Source organism: Limulus polyphemus, unplaced genomic scaffold, assembly GCF_000517525.1.
Source record: "Limulus polyphemus unplaced genomic scaffold, Limulus_polyphemus-2.1.2 Scaffold43, whole genome shotgun sequence".
Lineage (NCBI taxonomy): Eukaryota > Metazoa > Arthropoda > Merostomata > Xiphosura > Limulidae > Limulus > Limulus polyphemus.
Window position 1 is genome coordinate 1,162,665 of NW_013665653.1, and position 14,113 is coordinate 1,176,777.

The window sequence follows — 14,113 nt, forward strand, 5'->3', positions numbered from 1 at the left end:
ACATCTGTATACCTTATTACGGTGTTACATGCACATCTATATACTTTATTACACTGTTACATGCACATCTATATACTTTATTACAGTGTTACATGCACATCTGTATACCTTATTACGGTGTTACATGCACATCTATATACTTTATTACACTGTTACATGCACATCTATATACTTTATTACAGTGTTACATGCACATCTGTATACCTTATTACGGTGTTACATGCAAATCTATATACTTAGTTCCAAAAAAGTATCGCTTCTTTTTCTTGTCTTATAGAATTATACGTTTATGTCAAAGACTAATTATCAAATTTATTATTACTGTGCTTATACACGGTTTCATTAGAATGCTGGTGGAACTAACGTACATTTTTTTTTCATCGCCTTGGTAATATAATACGGGAATATTTAATAGTTTCATGTGTGTCTTCATAGGAAATTAAAAGTCTGGTTATACAGAAAAAAAATACTATGCGTGCTTCTATTTATGCAAATGCTCGGAAAATGTCACATACAAAATTACCCAAATTGATCTACGAGAAGAAACACTGTTTATTTCATTCATTTCCGTTGAATTTGTCATCTTGTCAAACAGAACTAGCCTATGGGAATATTGGAATCGAACAGATTTTTAAGCAAGTTCCTTCGGTAAAACGCATCTATCATCCAGTACTTTCAACTAACTGCTTTTATAATGAGTTTAAGTAGTATATACTCAGATATATATTGTACATTCCGTGATAAGTACACATGAGCAACCGTTCTTCAAATATTTCAATAAAAATGTAGCTCTTTAAAATAGTTTGTGATTTCTTTAAAGTCTCTTTTTGACAATCACACGTAAATCCTCTTAGCTAGAAAGCAGGTTTCTAAATAATAGACTTAACCATTCTACATCTGTTAATTAGATCTAAACTTCAAATGAAGCGTAGTATTCTAGATATGTTTGTTTGTATTTAATTATGCACAAAGCTACACAAGGGCTATCTGTGCTCTGCCCACCACGGGTATCGAAACCCGGTTTCTAGCGTTGTAAGTCCGCAGACATACCGCTGTGCCACTGGGGGGCATCTAGATATGAACTGTAACAGTTACACATCTGTTGATTAAGTGTACACTTCAGATATATCGTGCGATTCTAGATATCAATCTTAATTGTCAAACTTTTGTTGATGTTTTTTTTTTATAATTGTTGTATTTCACAGTCTCAAAATTCAATTCTATATATGGTAAGAACAATTAAGAGTTTCACAAAGAGATGTTTAACTTTATGAAATTCTATTATAAGACTGATTAACTGATTTAAACTGCAAGAACATTTGTGTAACCACTTATTTGATCTATCTGATGTTAATAAACAGACAGAAAGCGAGAGTAAAAAGTTGAATGGATTAAAGTTGGTTAGAAAAATGTATTTAGTGTAAACTCAACATTATCAATACACACATATAGACAATAAGATGTACAAAATATCTCAGCTACGTAATGTTGTGTTGATTGTAGAATACTATATAATAGACATTAACACATGATTGTGTGCAAAAAAGAAGCGTTAACTAATACAAATATATTTAAATATGTAGAGTCTCCTGGTCGCTCAGCGGTAATAAGTTTCAATACTTATAATTAAAATTTGTGGTTCGATTCTTGCGCTGACATAGCGCAAATAGCATATTGTGTACTAAAACAAAAATCAAATATATATATCGGGCAAGCGGTAGCACTGTATATGTAGGGATTACTCGGATTGTACATCGAAATGATATTTTAAATATCTCCTCAAAAGGTCCTCAGAACTGTACAATACTAAACAGTGTTTCTTTTATAATAATATCTATGTAATGACTGAGTCATAAGTTTTGGTAATGTCTGTAAATATCATAGCAAAATGTTTGAATTTCTTGTTCTTCTTTCCTCTGCTTCTTTTTTATTACATGATAACTCAAAAACCTAAACAATGGTGTAAACCAATTTCACTGAGGTAACATAGTTTCAAACGGAGTATCCGCTTTTATAAGTATTATTAATAACTGGTGATAATTTAATAAAAATAATAATCGTAGTGTAAACGATGTTATCATTATCACTTGAAATTAGCTTTTTTACAGAAATTTGGTGTTCATGTAAAAAACTTAAGTACATGGTGAAACAGGATTTACCAGCCTGTACTACATAAACAATAAACATTACAGTTGGAACCTCGATGTATTTAGAATTTGGTTATAAATACAACCTTCCTATGTCTATTGAAACACTGCATCAAAAAAACAAGTAAAGAAAAAACTTTTCAAAAAAGGAAATAAATGTAGAGATGGCTAATATCAATTCTTCATAAACAATGGAAACAGGGCAATAGGGATGACATTTGCATCATCCCTACATAATAGCAATGACAAGAATTAACATGCAGCAATACATATATATATATATATATAACTATTCAATCTCATATGAGTTTAATTTATCCATTTTTTTTCTGTTAACATTCTACTACACTGTGTGTCTGTGCTATTATGTAGGAATGATGCAATTGCCATCCCTACTATCCTGTTTCCATTGTTTTTGAAAGATTGATATTAGCCATCCCCGCATTTACTTCCTTTATTGAAAAGTTTTTCTTTAGTTGTGTATATTAGTCTTTATCCTCCACTTTGCAATTAATTCTTCTTGGTAGCCCCCTGGTGGCACAGCAGAATGTCTGCGGACTTACAATGCTAGCAACCGATTTCGATACCGTTGGTGGGCAAAGAATAGATAGCCCATTGTATAGCTTTGTGCTTAATTTCAAACAAGCAAAGTTGTCTACGTATAATAACATAAATTCGTTCAAAATAATTTCTCATACCACTACTCTTCTGCTGGGTTTAATTTATGTAAAAGCGGGATAGAGCGAAAGATATTGTTGAGCCTTAAATTTATAACGTAATGAAGTTTTTGCTTTTAGAAAATATCAGCTGAAAAACATTAACTTGAATGGTTTGCTTAAATATTTACTTAAATGAAGAGGAAATTAAATATAGCGGAGGTTACATATATGTGTGTTGTACTGAATTACAGAAGAACAAAAGAAGGATAAAGTAGGACCACAATTCACAAGATACTTAATACTGCATTCGATTTAGATATACTTTCTTAAACCGGTATCGACCTTACTATCGTCTCATTGAGACACTGACTAGGTTATCATCATTACATTCTCAAAGTGTAGATTATCTTCGATTATTTTTGTTCTTAACAAAGCTGTAATACTAGACATTAAGAGATATTTTACAACAAGAAAGTCTATCATTATAAGTGTAAAAAGTAAGGCTATTAACGTTTTTACATGTTCTGATTGTAATCATCACTCGTCACTAAAAAAAAAAAGTTTACGTCATACGAGTATCGAAATTCAATTTTGGAGTTAATAATTCAAGTTTAAAAAAAATTGAAACTACAAGTAGTACGTAAATAATTACATACGCAGTTGAAGTTTGTACACGGGAATGTATATCGCATTAAATATTGGTGAGAAGTATTCAACTATCTTATTATGACAACTGTGCAAACTTGCCTTTCATCTTAAAACATTTCAATACAAAATACATTGGTTATCACAAGCAGGACATAAAGTTAACCTGGAAACTATAAATAATCAGAAACGTTTAAGACACAACTTTAATCACAATATATATAATTCATTAACGATTTATAATAAACTAAAGACACACAATTCATCAAAGAAATGTGTTAATCATTGTTAATTAAAAATCAACTGAAGATATTCTAATCACGAATAATCAGAAGCGATTTATGGTATATGGTTAATCATAGTAAATGTCGATAAGCTACTCAATACCAAAATATATCTTTCTTAATGAATAATGTAATGAGACAAGAGTTAAAACATGAAATTCATTAAAAGAAACATGGTATTGACAAAGATTACCATTACCATTAATAGAGTAAAATATGTTTAAATTAGAGCATGTGGTTTTAATAGAGTAAAATATGTTTAAATTAGAGCATGTGGTTTTAATAGAGTAAAATATGTTTAAATTAGAGCATGTGGTTTTAATAGAGTAAAATATGTTTAAATTAGAGCATGTGGTTGACAAAGAACAAAGGCTTCATTACTGAAGGCGATATTGCACTTTGCTTAGCGGTAAAACTATTCTTATACAACATAGCCTCGCCTTCATCTTAGTTCATATTTCTTTAGTTCTAGCCTCGCCTTCATCTTAGTTCATATTTCTTTAGTTCTGAAGAGTCACACTAAAAGCTCAGGAATCAATAGGAGTACTTTTAGTTTCTTACTGTCTACAATCCTCGGATTTTGTCTCAGGCTTTCAGTTTCTTCTTAGATTTTTAAAATGCTTCCAAACTCTGATGAAAAGGGAATGTCAACACAGAGTACCAACAGCAAAAATCAAAATCTGTAGCTTTCGTTTTGGTTTCGCGTCAAGTTAAGTGCAGCGTGCACTTTATGTAACGATTTTCAAAAAGGATGAAATTATTTTTAGAAAATATAATAAATTATCAACGACATGTTATAAAATACACGTTTCAATGAAAGTCATGAGACCTACAGCAAATGCCTTGATAAATCATTATCGAAGACCACATACTAGCAAGTATATTGGCAATAAAAATCATCAACACTCAGAAAGGGTGGATAGATGGATATGTTTAAAATATATGCGATGCGACGTACGTTTGGTTTAGGCATTGGCCAATATGCTTTCTTGCTTAAATTACACATATGGACTTACTGATGCTCTTTCCATCAATCACCTTTTATAAGAAGTTTTTATACCAATCAAAAGAAGAAAGTTATTTGCTTACGAGGCATTCGCAAGATAGAAAGAAGACTAAACTGAGGAACTATTACACCACATTGTAATAAATTAGTGATCAACTGGTAATTGGTACCGTATACCAAAATAGAATGCTTCTTGAAAGTACACTGTAATCAGTTTTAAATTACCAGGTGTCAGAAACAAGAAATAAAATCTTCATGTGTTGAAAAATGTAAAATTATTTCAGAAACAAACAAAAAACAATAACACAAATAATAGTTTTGAATAGAACTTACATAAATAAAGATTTGATTTCTTTCTTAATGCCTAAGCATTAAATAACATCAAAGCGCGATTTAACGTCAAATATATAAGTTTCTGCCATCTATACTCCGTACGTCGTGTGAAGATATAAAGAGTGGTTCCAAATAGTTTAGCTTCAGACCCCAAGACCTTAATTAGATGTCCTAGTTGATGAACCCATTAATATTTTGATATAAGATTTAAAAATATCCACTCTGATGTATCTTACTTTCATTACAATTTGTGCTTTAAAAAACATATCTCAAGCATGAAAAACGTTGGTAGACATATTTACATTTTCTCTAAAAATATTGTCTGTTTTTGAGATATCAGGGAAGTTTTAAAGTATTCTAAATGCGTTGAGCCCTCCCTTTCTCCCATTAGACCATCTCACAGACCCAAGTGATCTAAGACATTATCTTCGAACCTAAAATTACAGGGAAAGCAGAGATAAAAGTAAAATATATATCTGAATTTTCTTACATTGTCAAGACATTTTGTAATATTTTTCTCTTTCACACGATAAATTAGTTCCAGGTTTCATAACATAAAATAAATTAATAAATTCTTCACTCCAAAACAGTACTCTATTCTAACACAAACTACTTATTTCTTATATTCACAAAAGGGTTTTCAGTTGAAAATGCTGAAGTTCCTTTATTCATAATAACATAAAATATAAACAAGGAAAATTCGAGGATGTTTGCAAGCCATTTTTCTGTTTTTATGACAAGTGGTTCTGTGACCAAATTAACAGGATACCGTATCGTGAACACTATGTTCGTGTTTACGAAGTTGCTAGTACGACGGATCATCTGGGTGCTTTCTCGTACAATATGACAAGTATATTACTTTTGCATGCAAAAATATGCTCTTATTTTAATAAAATATTGTAGATAGACTTGTAATGGAAATGTTCATCTTTAATAATTCATGAACTAGTCAGCTACCCGAAAACCTCGCTTCTCTTTGTTTTCTTATTGCACAACGAATGCTAGATTTTTTTTTGTCTCAATCATTACTTCAGTGAGGTATTCAGTGAAGTAATATTTGATATCTTGGCATACATATCATTAAAACAACTGTAAACGTAATCTGATACATTTACACTGTAACAAACAATCATTACACGCATAGAAGTCATATAGGATTTGGACTTGTTAGTGGCCGTCAGTGGTATGAAATAGAAACTTTTATTTGTTTCAATCATTGTGTATTCTGCTAATAAAATGGTGAATAAAAACACATTAGCATTTACAAATGTGTGTGATATTCATGTGTTTATAAAGCGACTTAACGATAATGTCACACTCACAAATAGGTTCACATTTTAATAATAACATTACTTCAGTTAAGTATTCTGTAAAACTAACATTAGTTTGGTGAGGTATTCAGTAAAATTAACATTACTTCAGTGACTATTCAGTAAAAATTAAACTCCAAATGGGTGTTTCTGCACTCATAAAATACAGTAATATCAGTGAGAATCCAAATGAGTGTTTCTGTACTCATAAAATGCTGTAGTATCATTGAGAATCCACATATTTTTGATATTCTATAAACACACAAGGTACTCATAAAAGTTCTTAATTAAATGTTTAATTGTCCCCATTTTATTTAATTTATTTTACAAGTATTTGCTCAGTTTTTGCTATTCGTTTTACAACCCTTGTTGTTGTTTTTTACAATAGTCTGAACAGTACTAGCTTCTCTTTGGGGCACCAGCTCAACGGTCTAACTTTTGATTCCAAACAAAAGTCCTTCTGTTGGAACGCACTTTCACAACAACTGCAGTTCACTATTCCATTTGGCTCCTACATGCGTGAAAAATCATAATTAGCTAATACACCACTCGTCTTGATGCTGAATGTTTAATTCTGGCTGGAGACAGTCTTAGCATATTTGTTCCTTACTTTTTTCTCTTGTATGAAACTCCGCCTGAAACATGTAAATGAAAAAAATCACAAAGTAGGCTACTAGAATTGCATTTATAGCAATTACACTTACACTTAGTATTCAGTAAAAGGGAAAACAGCAGTGAAATATTTTTCTGTTCATGGAGGGATTGAGAAAAAATAACAGCAATATTAACCTGTAAAACGTTTTTTGTTGGAGATATATCTTAAACCAATAACATTCCACTTATTTACTTTGTACATTTTGAGGTAAAACTTTATCAACTCTAATCTCTCCACTACTTCTTATTGATTTTCTTACTAAATTGTAATATTCCCGTAACTTCACATTATATATATATATAACTTTATACACCCTCTACATCTAGATATTATATATGACTAAATACATTGCTATTACGATTATATGAACATACAATCCTTAATCTACAAAATAATTTAATTAAGAACACTTCAAATGAAATGTACCTTATATAATTCTGTAGTAAACATCCAAGCTTCATTACATTTATTATTATTAATGACTGCAGCAGATGATTCTCCAAACTTTCTACAACAGCTCCAGAAATTGATAACGTTACTCTTCCTCCTCCATAAGAGAACCACAATTTTCACTTTGGTTTTTCTCGTGTCTCATTTTAAATTAATTCTACACGTTTCTCTGACACTGTATTTTCTTTGGAGATTGCTTTTCATCTTTCCAACAACCTTAGATACGGACAATGTAATTATCTGAAATGTTTTTGAAAAACTTTTTGGAATATCCTAGAGAAGTGGCTAATACTGCTGACATACGATTTGAAAATTTTAGATCTATTAAGAAGCTTGATATCCCAGCAGAATTGTTAATTACTGTCCTTTTCAAAGTAATCCGACTAGAATTAACTGCGGGTAATGCAGATATTATTTTTCTCCGCTGTGTTTTTTGATTGGGTGAAGTTGATGTTTGATTTAGCAGCATACTGGGTCTGAAACAAGAGTTAGATCCAATATAGTTTGGCATATACAAAACAATAATTATATATCTGTTTCCATTATAGACCATTAATATATGAACATAAAGTATACAGTTACCTGCGTTTTGATAGTTGGCTGAAGCCATTTACAAGGTACGAATGTCTTGGCGTAGACGTATTCGTGCCATTACCGCAAATATCAATGGAGCCCCAAGCTAACTAACTATACATGAGTAATGGGAAGTAATGTTTGTTTGTTTGTAGTTAAACACAAAGGTACACAATGGGCTATCTGTGCTCTGCACACCACGGGTATCGAAACCCGGTTTCTAGCATTGTAAGTCCGCATACTTAGAACTGGCTCTAAAATACGCCCTTTCAGGATTTCCTTTGTATGCCTGAGGTGAAAAGTAGGTACGATTGGAGGCCATAACTGTAAGTCCAATGATCAGTGAGAATACAATAAGGATCATCATAAAGCACTACTGCTTTGGGATTTTTTTTAATTCCTCAGACTATATACGACAGTCGCTGTGCTACTGGGGGACGGGAAGTAGTGATTCTAATAGTCTTCTCAGCTGCAATCCATGGTTTTAGTGAAGGCTTGATCATCTTCTGGATGTGTTTCACCGATATTGTAATAGGAGTTTCAGTGAAATTCTAAAGGTATTCCAAATTTGTTTGTAAAGCCAAAAAAATGTTCCAAATTTATTCAGAAATAAATAATATTTATGAACTATATAAACAGGATAAAATCTGAAAAGATCGATATATTATATATTGAAAAACTATGCTTAAGTATTTTTAATAGGTCAATGAAATAACTAGTATATTTCAGTTAAAAATTATATCAAATGATTCATTGCGTCGACTTGGCCGACAAAAACCTCTCACGTTATGAAATACGTTTGGAATCTAACGATGTAGGTCCTCATATTCACCATAAAGGGAGTTTATTCTGACTCTTTAAAGTGAGCCCCAAAAGCCACAGTCTTTACCGTGATGAGTTAATCATGTCCTTAATCAGATAGCCTCAATTAATACCTTGTAGTTCACAAAATGAATCCAAAAACGGAACATGTGGATTGGTACCCACCCGAGTGTATTATAATAACCCCATAATTCTGGCGTTTTTGTTCAAACCACAGAGAAATATAAGTTTTATAATTCAATTTATTTCAATAAGTAAAATGATTTTACAAACCTTTTCTGCGGTTACTTTTCCTTATGTTGATAAGAATTTCTCCCACAGAACTGGCTCTAAAATACGCCCAACATCCACTCTTGTAGACCTTCAGGACCTCCTTTGTATGCCTGGAGTGGAAAGTAGGTACGATTGCAGGCCATAACTGTAAGTCCAATGATCAGTGAGAATACAATAAGGATCATCAGAAAGCCCTACTGCTTTGGGATTTTTTTTTAATTCCTCAGACTGTATACGACAGTCGCCATTAGCACACGCTGTACTCCAATCTTGTTTTGATACTCAATATAGCAAAATGTCTTGGTTATGACCCGCGAGAAACTGACGAAACCGATTTGTGACATCTCTTGGTAAATTTCTAAATACTTAATGTACAGCATAGCAAGTGATTTAAGAAAGGCAGAACTTTCGGCTCGCTAAATTTCCCTAGTCACTTAAAATTTTGGAACGAACTAAAAACACCACAGTAAGAAAAACAGTATCGGATGTGCTCATTCAATAACAGTAAACTTAGTTTCCTCATTACCAAATACCGTAATGGTAGAACTTCAAGAATTGAGATATAAGTATTATTAAATAATTATCATCATACGATGTCATAAGCTCATCTAATACATTTTGCCCTGTGAAATAATGTTTAATCTGCCGCAGAATGCTTAAAGAAAGTGCTGCTTCAGTAAAACTTTAGACATACATTGAATCTAATTTGGACTGTAAATTGGTTTGGTACAATAAATATATATATATATAGACATGAAACAAAAGCATATCATGTTCAGGTTTTTTTTTAAAAAAAAAGCATTTTTGACACCTCGAGGTTTGCCAGTTAAGAACTGGGATTGGAATTTGAAACCGGAATGGAACCTTATTCGCATGTGAGATAAACAGCCAGGTCAACAACCCTAGGGCTCAGGTATAACTGTTCTTAATTAAACTTAACTACTAACCAGAAGAATTGTATCCAGACAGCAGCACCCGTCAACAGACGGACTTTATATTCCGAATAACAGAACTAGCTGCCCCTTTTTATCACACTCATAAACGAAAGGGAGGGACGTGTACAGTGGCTTTAGGTCATGAATCTTGGACTCTTCTTTCCACAGACTCAGAAGATTAATATATTTACTGATGAACTATAAACTGATTCTAAACATTTTAAATCTGCGGTGATTTGAGTAGTTGATCTTTTAACCATTGTCATTAAGATACTTTTGAAGAAAGCAGATTCGCTGACTTTAGATATTTTTTCCGTTGTTTTCCAGAGTTATAAGTTTTTATTCTTGTAGATAAATTAATAACAGTACTCTGGAATATTAAATAATGTGAATACTTAAGTTGTTCGTAGTGTAAGTCATGATAAATTACATTACTTTATCAATTTATTCACAGTTTGTTATTTTGCATATAGCACAAAGGAAATCTTTAAATAATTTTACGCTACTGATCTTCTCTGTGTACGCTTATAAAATTATGAATTGTCATTTTGTAATTTTCTGGCAATATATCTCAGATAAAATCAAAAGAAAGCGTTTCTATGAAAACCAACAGAAATCGAAATTGTATACACGTAACGATATAGCTTTACCGTAGAGATATGCACCAATTGCAAGTATTCGAGCCTATAGCTTGAAATTAAATTTATTTTGTTTTCTTGTTCAAATGTTTAAACATATTAAATTTCAACTATTTCCTTGCATAGAAGAGAGAAAGGATTTAGTTTTTCTTTCTTTATGAAGTCTTATTTTTGAAAAACAGTATTACGGTTTACAATATGACAGTTTCGTTTCGAATTCCTCAAACAATTTGAAAAATGTCCCTTTACTTTTCAACTTGATATTTATTACTAGTGCGATATAAATAAACATTCTATTTGGCTATAAGTAGGATTTGTTGGTTATTTGTTTTGTGCCAAACGAGGCTACTGAAACCACCGAACCGTGATTTTGGTCGTAAGACTTGGGAAATCAGGTACTCATTGGATCTCATCCTCCCTCCTTAACGTGGTTTAACCGTATTCGAGAATGTTATCATCATTAGTTACAAAAATGTTGTTTTCTGATATATTTCTAGCGTTATACGTTTTCAAATTTTCCGCTGTGCCACAGGTGTATATATTTTTTTATGCCAAACAATTAAAGCCTTCTGCTGCCGTCCCTAAGAACGAGCATTAGGGCAACCTGTCAGCAACACCCTATTACGCACCATCCACGCTAAGGGACTGAGCATCAGTCTTATAACTTACTCACAGCTTAAAAGGCGCGAAAAGTTTTGTGATATTGCACGGATCAAATCTTCACTTGTGACATCCAGAACTCTAACATAGGGCTAACCCTTTAATAACTTTGTATATAGCAAAATCCTGTTGTCAACGCTTACACTAAAACCTGATTCCAGAAACTTTACTGTCCAATGCTTCTTCTAATAGTCAGAAACTTTACCATTCAGCGCTGATCATAGTAGCACATACATAAACTTTAATACCCAATGCTGTTCTTAATAATGCATTCAATATCATCAATATCCATTGCTTTAAGGAACTTTACCAGCCAATTCTGTTCATAAGGACGGACGCAATAACTTTGATCACTCAGTGTTGCTCTTAATAACTTCTCAATTCAGCTCTTAAATTCACATTTAGAAAAATTATTACCGAGTGCTGCTGTTAAAATAAATTCACATATTTTTACCTCTGCTATTGTTCATGACGTATCTAAAAGCTATTTTACTATTCAGAAATACCATCCATAGTGTTGTTAATAAAATAAAGGTGTTGTTCAGAACCTTTAACACTTATTACTGTTGTAAAAACGCACTTACCTACCTTAACACCTGAATCTGCTCTTAATAACATGTTCAATATCTTTACTACTCAATGCTAGTCTTAATGACTCGTTCACAAACTTCATCACTCATTTCTGTTTTCTATAACGCATTACAAAGTTTACATTTCATTGCTGCTCTTAAAAATATATTAAGAAACTTAATAAGCTTATGCTGCTTTTAATAACATTTTCCAAAACTGAATCATTTACCACTTCTCCTTTCCTCCCAATACTACTATTAATAATAATCAGAAACCTGACCACAAAATGTTTCCATTGATAATACGTTCAGAGCCTTTGTCACATAATTCTGCTCTTAATGACGCTTTAAGAAATCATACCATCTTATGTTGTTCTGAATGACGCATTTATAAAATTTACAACCAAATGCTTCTCTTAATAACGCATTTTGAAACTAACACCCAATGTTGTTTTGACATCACATTTATAAACCTTACTATTGAATGCTATTTTCAATATTAACGCATTCAGAAACTTCACCACTCAGTGTTATTGTTTAAATGCATTTAAATATTTTGTAAAACATTCATAATCGATAACTTAAGTGCTTTCGGACTTTCAGGTTATGTATCTTTGACAAAAGATAATAGCTATCTTCTCAGGAATCTATGAGAATATCTTAGCTACAGACTTTTAAAGCATGCTTAAATATATATGTGATACTTATTTGATAAACTAACAAAATAGATACCATATCAGGGTTCAGCTACCAAGTCTGATAAATTTACGGAGCTTTTTATTCTTCCGTCTGAACAAACCAGCTTTAATCAGCGACAGCGAACAGTTATATTTGTGGTATTCTAAAGTATTACTTCTTGACTTATAACCAGAAGGAAATGTGCTTAAATATAGCAGTGAGTTAGACATTCCTTACGTATTAGAATACTCAGCTATTGCAATGCATCTGTTTTAGTTATTAAAAAATCAAAATATTCAAGCTCAGAATGTCACATACTTTAACACGGACATTGGTTTCCATATTATTATATGATTTATGATATTTTTTGAGTGAATGTTTTTTACCAGTGAAAAGAGCATTCACTTTTTATTGAATAAAACTAGATCCCCGACTTAATTCCAATTCTACGCAAAACATAAGTATAATATAATAATAATTTAATGGCAAATCCGGATTCTATACTTCACAAGCAATTGATTTACATCTGAAAAACAGGATTTCCAAGTTCATTCTAGTGTAACGTTCAATACTTATCTATCTAGTTATACTTTCTAAATCTACAAATATACTAGGAAAAGTAGGTTAAACGTGCAAGCTTTATTAAACTTTCTAATCTAATCAACTAATCAATTTTCCTAGCTAAATTGTGATGTGTTTAGAAAACGAGCATATATTTCTCATGTGCTTTTAAAAATAATGTTGTTGATGGGTCAATAAACTTAGTTAACTGCACTTCAGTGAGACATTTAGTAACAATAGAATTGCTTCAGTGAATTATTCAATAAAATTAACATTAGTACAGTTCTAACTGATATTACTGTATTTTATGAGTACAGAAACACTCATTTGGATTCTCACTGATATTACTGTATTTTATGAGTGCAGAAACACTCATTTGGATTCTAACTGATATTACTGTATTTTATGAGTGCAGAAACACTCATTTAGATTCTCACTGATATTACTGTATTTTATGAGTACAGAAACAGTCATTTGGATTCTCACTGATATTACTGTATTTTACGAGTGCAGGAACATTCATTTCTCAATTTGAAGTTCTCAAAAATAATTTATCTTTAAATCAGTGCACGTTTTATAGTATTTTAAAGATTTGAATTATTACTCTGACAAGAATTCAATTAAGTTTGTTGGACATAGTTTTACATTATTTTAAGCAATGCAGTTTTAAGTTATTGATCCACTACAACTTTTCTTTTGAATTATTCATCATTATACGACAAAAATCCCTAAATGAGCCAAACAATTTAGTACAAACAACAAACGAATTCTAGCAACTTGCTGAAAACCAATATACCACGACTTAGTATATTCACTTAATTTTGTTATATGCTTTAACACATGAAAATCTATATATGATTCACACCTTAACTACTGTGTATTGTGATCTTATATATATATATATATATACTCTGT

General features: G+C 31.6%; 1 protein-coding gene and 1 long non-coding RNA gene across 6 annotated transcripts in view; both read right to left on the reverse strand.

Moving 5' to 3' along the window:
• Window positions 1-14,113, reverse strand: part of LOC106462136 (hemicentin-1-like) — a 302,286-nt gene that overhangs the window by 48,737 nt on the left and 239,436 nt on the right. The window lies entirely within an intron of this gene.
• Window positions 6,569-9,233, reverse strand: LOC111086479. The gene is made up of 3 exons (XR_002611195.1): window positions 9,158-9,233; window positions 7,466-7,965; window positions 6,569-7,019 (listed from the first exon to the last, which is right to left on the reverse strand). It is a non-coding gene; the product is annotated as an uncharacterized LOC111086479 (long non-coding RNA).